Source organism: Apium graveolens, chromosome 9 (genome assembly GCF_009905375.1).
Source record: "Apium graveolens cultivar Ventura chromosome 9, ASM990537v1, whole genome shotgun sequence".
Classification (NCBI taxonomy): Eukaryota; Viridiplantae; Streptophyta; class Magnoliopsida; order Apiales; family Apiaceae; genus Apium; species Apium graveolens.
The window spans coordinates 70,588,855-70,595,542 of NC_133655.1; positions in this window are offsets into that span (position 1 = coordinate 70,588,855).

The following is a 6,688-nucleotide window of genomic DNA, read 5'->3' on the forward strand; positions in this document are numbered from 1 at the left end:
TAGTTGTGGCCTTCAAATCCCAACTTTCAGGAAGAGCTAACAGGAATTTAAGATTTGAATCTTCAAGATCATATTCATTGTCAACTAGTGACAAATCATTCAAGAGTTTGACAAATCTGTAATATAAGCCAGTTAATGACTCATCAGACTTTGAGTCAAAGTGCTCATACTCTTGAGTGAGTATAGTCTTCCTGTTTTTCTTAATTGAATCAGTTCCCTGGCATCTTGTCTCCAAGGCTTCACATATCTCCTTTACAGTCTTGCAGTTAATTACCCTGTTTGATATAACATTATCAATGGCACTATACAGCAAGTGTCGTACCTTAGCATCCTTAGCATTTGAAGAGATATCTTCAGCAGTGTAATCACTCTTCTCCTTTGGTACAGACTTTGATGGTTCACCTGCAACTGCAACAACGAGTTTGGTTGGCTTGTGAGGTCCTTCATTGATTCTGTCAAGATATTCTGGATCTGTAGCTTCCAGAAATATAAACACCCTCACCTTCCATATGGGATATTCAGATGGTTTCAGTATGGGAACTTTAATAGTCTCATATAGACTATAAATTTGAGTCTTTGGAGGTTCTTCAGTTTTGGTGGACTTGGTTGGAGTTTCTGCTTCAGACATGATTGATTTTGGATCTTAAACTGTTTGTGTGTTAACAAATCGGCTCTGATACCACTTGTTAGGTCACACACACTGTAGAAGGGGGTTGAATACAGTGTTTATCACAATTAAATCGAATTAAAGAACACAAGTAACAGAAAACAAACTTTATTAAACTCTGTTACAATATGGAACTGTCCTCTCTCAGTGATGAACAACTTATCACGAGAGCTGCTAGGGTTACAATAAATATTATTCTCAATAATGATAACACATATAGTGTAAACCCTATGTCTGTATTTATATACTACACAGTTACAAGATAATCGCTAATTGATATGAAATATAATTCTGATTCCTAAAATATATCAACTAGTTATCTTTTCTTCCAAGTATTCTATTCTTCATAGAATTCCTTCTTCATGCATATCTCTTCTTGCGTTTGTCTTGATCTTCTTTCCTTTCAATCAGCCGCCTTCCTTATCTGAAAGTCTCCTTAAGTCCTGATATTATCTCCTGATAAATATCTCCTGATCACTTAAGTTTTGACAACTTAAGTTCTGACTTCAGTATAAGTGATGATTTCCAGTTAAGTACTGATTTGTCCCGTTTAAGTAAGATCTGAAAACTAAACACAAATCATATTAGAAATGACATTATCAAATATATCTAACAATATCCTTGCATGCAAATACCCTCCCATTCAACTAAATGGCTAAAAAGACAATTCCAACCCCCACTCACTCTCATTCTACTAGCCAATTTACCTCTTTGTCCTTGTATGCAAATTTACCCAACTTTAGCTAGAAGGTTACTCTTGTTATTTACTAAATCCACTCACATTTAGTCAAATCAAAGGCATAAAAATAAACACAAGTACCATGAGCACTTCATTTTTCACTCCACCATTCCACCCACTCCTTTCTCCCCCCCTCCCTCTCGGATCAACCCCCCTCTCGGCCCTTCCCATAGTCGAAGTCCCCCATCCCCTTCTTTCTTCATTTTTTCACTCAAACATCCATCTTATATTCAAGTAATCTTACTCCCTACATGTTGTTCATATATATTCCAAAAAGTTTAGAGTGAAAAGTTTGAGTTTTAATCTTGCATGTCATAGTTTAACTAGAACTCAAAATACAATCTTGATTCTCATAGATTTTAAGTTGCATTATTGAGGGAACTACAAGGAATGGTGAAATTCCAAGTCATGAGAGTGAAACTCTTGTTCTTAATGGCCATTTCCCTTCCATTTCATTCGGCCATGACCATAAGGGAGCCGAATGAATGGTTCTTAGTGGTGTTTTGTTGCCTTATTCAATTCTTGTATGTGTTTGTGATAATAGTATGAATTTTGTAGTGAAAACTTGATGAAACCCTTTGCATTCTAAGAGATCATTTAGTATTAGTCTATGTTATGCTTGCATGTTGATTTTATGATAAAAATTATTTTGGAAATCATATGATTTTGGCTTGTAAAATTCGAAGGCATGCATGCATGAAATCAACTCATGATTTTCGAACGTTCTTGATCATTTGGATTGATAATTGTTAACAGGATTTAATTTCAGTAGAGTTAAGATATTGATCTTGATTTGTGCTCCTTGGTATTTGATGTTAATTCGAATATATATGAAGAGTGTGATATCCTGTATTTTTCAGAATTATTATAACTTTTATTTTAATATACTTATGCGCTTTTCTGATTTAGAAGGAATAAAATGGTTGATGTTTTATTCCTATTTGATGAGTTGTGGTATTAAATGGTTATGTGCTAACTGTTAAGTGATGTATCGATCCTTGTTAATTACTAAAAATATTTAATTAAATATATTATTTTCAAAAGTTTATTTGAAAACCGATCATTTTATTGATATCGGTAAATTGAGTTCGTTTTGTAATATTATGGATTGAGTGGATATTCTGTCAGATATGTGTTGTATGTAATATTAATTGTGTGGGACTCAGTTGTGATTGAGGATTATTTGTATTATTAATTACTGAGTCATATCATTTTGTTTTTGTCTTTAAAAAGGGATTTTATTGAAAATTTAATTTCATAAATATTTAAATTATCTCTAAAATTATTTTTATGATTTTATAATTACAATAATTATTATTGGGATTTTATAAAATTTAGAAATCAACATTTCATCAATTATTTAGCCCTGTATGATTTTCTGATTTCATTTATTTGTAGAATCCGTATTTAATTCCAAAGTTCTTCAAAAATTACAAAACTCATATTTATTTAAGTTTGGAATATTCCGAGAATTTTAAAATTATTTTGGGAATTTTTGAGATTAATTCCACCCGCGCGTTGTTTCGTTTATTCGTTAAAAGCGTGTATAAACTATGTTTCAGAAATTATTTTAAAATTTCAAAATTTATGTTTTTATAAACTTCGGGATATTTGTAACATTTTAAGACTAGTTTCGTGCTTTTCTGAAATTGTTTTAAGTGCAGCTCGGTTCATTAATTATGAAATGCGGGTATAGAGTGCGATTCAAAAATTCACTAAAAATCATGAAATTTTATTTTTATTAGTTTTTAATTATTTCGAGATTTTAATAATAATTTGGTAATTTTTCGGTTTAGTCAGTAAAAATTTCAATTGCGGGCTTATAATCGGAATGCGGGACACATATCTGTTTAATTGATATGTGTCGAATTGTCATCCCACTGCTAAACACGTGTTGTATATAGAATTGTTGGTTTTAGTGTTATTAAAAATATGTATGTATATATATATATATATTTAACAATGAAATGAATAAAAAACCCTCTCTCTCCTTACTCTCACATCACCCCCCCGACTGCTTCTTCTTCCTTCACCGCCTCCCTCCCACAACTCCGTCGACCCCGCTCCTTCTTCTTCTCTTCTTCTCTTCTTTCTTTCCTTTTTCTTTTTCTTCTTCCACTCTTTTGTTTAAACTCCCCCTGAATTTTTTTCTTGAACAGGTATAGATACGTATATATATGTATGTATATCTCGGTTTCTTTTTGAACTCAAAGCTGTGATGTTATGAAGCTTTTGTTGTTATGAGGATTCAAGGGAGTCAGGGGACTCGACCTCGATCAAACACCTACGATTTGGGGTCGATCGGAGGTTAGTCGACCGCCGGCGGTGAACCCAGCGAGCCGGTGGTCGTGGTTGATGCTTCTGGTTGCGAGTTTTTGCTGAAAATAATTAATTTGCGTAGTCCTGATTCGAGTTCTTGAATTATTCAGTGGATTAACTTATTTTGGATTTGATTCGTTTGAATGTTTGGTGTATATTTGATTAGGATTTGTGTCAGTGTTTTTTTAAAGAGTTGATATATATATTGAAGTCTAAAATTTTTAGATTTAACAAACCCGAAATTGATGATTTATTCCGGTTTGAATGTGTGGTTGCTAGTAAAGTATTGCTCAGAGTAGTTATTTGGATGGATTATTGAAAATTTGTAGTGTTGGTGATTTTGATGATGTCGATGTAATGTCGACCGGTATGTTAATTATTTTGGAAACTCGGAGCATGTTCTTTAAATATGGGAGCTATCTATCAATCCGTTTATTATATATATATATATATTGTTTTGCAAATTTAAATTCTAATACAAGAAACTGATTTTGGATTACTGTGAACCTGAGTCGTAATTCGTAATTGATTAAGCGTTGCCCTGATAAACTTACTAATATAAGTTGATTGGTTTATCTTATTATCAATTAATTAATAATAAATTTGGTTCCACCTATTTAAGTTAAAACTTTGGAACCCAAATCTCAAACAACTAGTCATATGTAATTAATTTGGTGAAATATTTTGCAAGATTTTGAGGAGATAATTTGCAGGGCATATTTCCGTTTTAATTTATTCTCGGGACGTCGAATGGCTATATAAATACAGATGTTTTTTATACGAAACTTGATTACATGATGTGATGAAATAATTTGCTAAAATCACTAACCCTGATTTCGTAAAATTACGAGTCAGGATATGTCATCGTAGGGGTAAGTTGTTAGTGAGGATATGTCAAGCATAATCGAATGTCTGAGTCATGTGTTATATGAATTATTTAATACGTGGCTTATGTGTTTATATGCTATGTGAATCACGTGTGTATGTGGGTCAAGAGTCTTGTATTTGACTGTCTTCTTTATGCGTGGGCTATCGTATGGGTAGACGATAGGGTTTTGACGCGCAGTTCGTCGAGTAATTATCGTTTAGATGATTAAAGCTTGATCTTTTAATTATAGATGCGAATCTTTCAAGACGATCAGGACCAGATGGAATGGATGTAGGCTAGAGTTGAATTGTATGGAATAATGGGTTGCAGCACTACATGAGCAACATATCAGATATTTAGCGAAGTAAAAGCGGTGATGTATTGAGATGCCAGACTGAGATAATTGCGTTTATACGAGTGTGACTAACTGCTAAATCCCAAAGGCAATTATTTCTATCATCACTTATTATTCAAGTGATATTTATTTTGAATCTTATCATGCAAGTATTGCTTTCCCTATTCTCAGTTTAGAATCGATAAATGTTTTAAATATTTCTAAATTAAATAATTCTATTTATCCAAGTATTCTTTCGCTATTCTATGTTCAGAGTAGCTAAGTGATTTTACTTATCCAATTATCAGATTTATAGATGTTTTCGATTTTGATAACAGTGATTTGGTTGCGAATATTCCTAACCAGGAATTGGGGGAACAAAATTATTTCGGGTGTCGACTATTATGAACCCATTTCAATAAAGAGGTTTTAAGATTGGATCATAAATGCGTAAGTGACCGAGACGGACGGTCCAGCGGAGGGCTATTTCTAAGTGCCATATGGAATATTATGACACAATTTTTGCCCAAGGCAGGTATATTGCCTTTTGTTTGAGTACTCATGTTTTTGGGGTCACGTTTCTATGAATCATGACCTTGTGCTATCACACGGGCTGATCAGCATGTGATAGTACGTCCGTCGGAGGATGATCCCAATCTAAATTATCATATCGTTTTTGATATTCATAGAATAAAGGATTTATCAGCTGTTTCTGTTTTGGAATAATGGTAAAATACAGTTTTGATTCAGATTCTGATTTATGCTGATACTTACGTTGTTGTTAAATATCAAAGGTGGTATTAGTATAGATGATTGATGTTGAATTCAGTATGGGTGTTGTGAGCATCAAAGTTCGTATTGATATCTAATTTGATATGACAGCAAAATAAGTATTAATTTGAAGAGTTCGATTTTGAATAAAGTTTATGATTCAATCCATAATCATTGTTTCTTGTTATTGTTATTTACGATATTTCCGTAAACATTGTTTTACGAGTTTGATTCTCGTCAAGATTCAAAGTATTGCTGAAGCATTTCGCTCAAAAATATCAAAATGGTTTTGAATACAATTAAGGAATCAATTATGGGGTTCCTTAACTAAAATTTTATGATTCAGCAATTATGATTTTTAAATGTTCTCCTTTGAAGCAGTTGTCGGTTTTATATCAAAACGACCCTATATGTTATAATTAACTTGCTAAGCATTTCTTCCGCTCATACTTGCCTGTTTTTAAATTTAACCTCCAGTGAGGATTAGCTTGCGTTGTTTAGCTGCGTAATTCAAGGAAGCAAAGAAGAAGCTCTTGGAATGTGGTTGGTCCAGGGTTTGCGGGCTAGTGTAAGTTTTATTGTATAAAGTTGTTTATATTATATTATATTATAGTTGTGTATTCTATTTGGGTCTAGTATACTTCATTTCGAAGTTATACTAGTGGGTTTAGTTTTGAGATTGAGAATTATTGAAAAGAGTTTTAAAAGAAAGTGAAAAATTATTTATGGAATTTGGAATTCTTGTTTCTAGAACTATAACCTTAAAAGATGTTGGATTAGTTTGGGGTCATAGATGCTAAATATCTTTCGCTAACATTTGCATTTTGACTAAATAGGTTATTTTGGATTGAGGTTTCATAGTGACGACCAAATCCCTTGACCCCGAATTTGGGGGCGTTACAGGTTGGTATCAGAGCTGAGGTTATAGTAAACTAGAAATGAGGGTGTGTAGGAGTGTATATAGCTATGTGAGGACGCTTGAGCTCATAT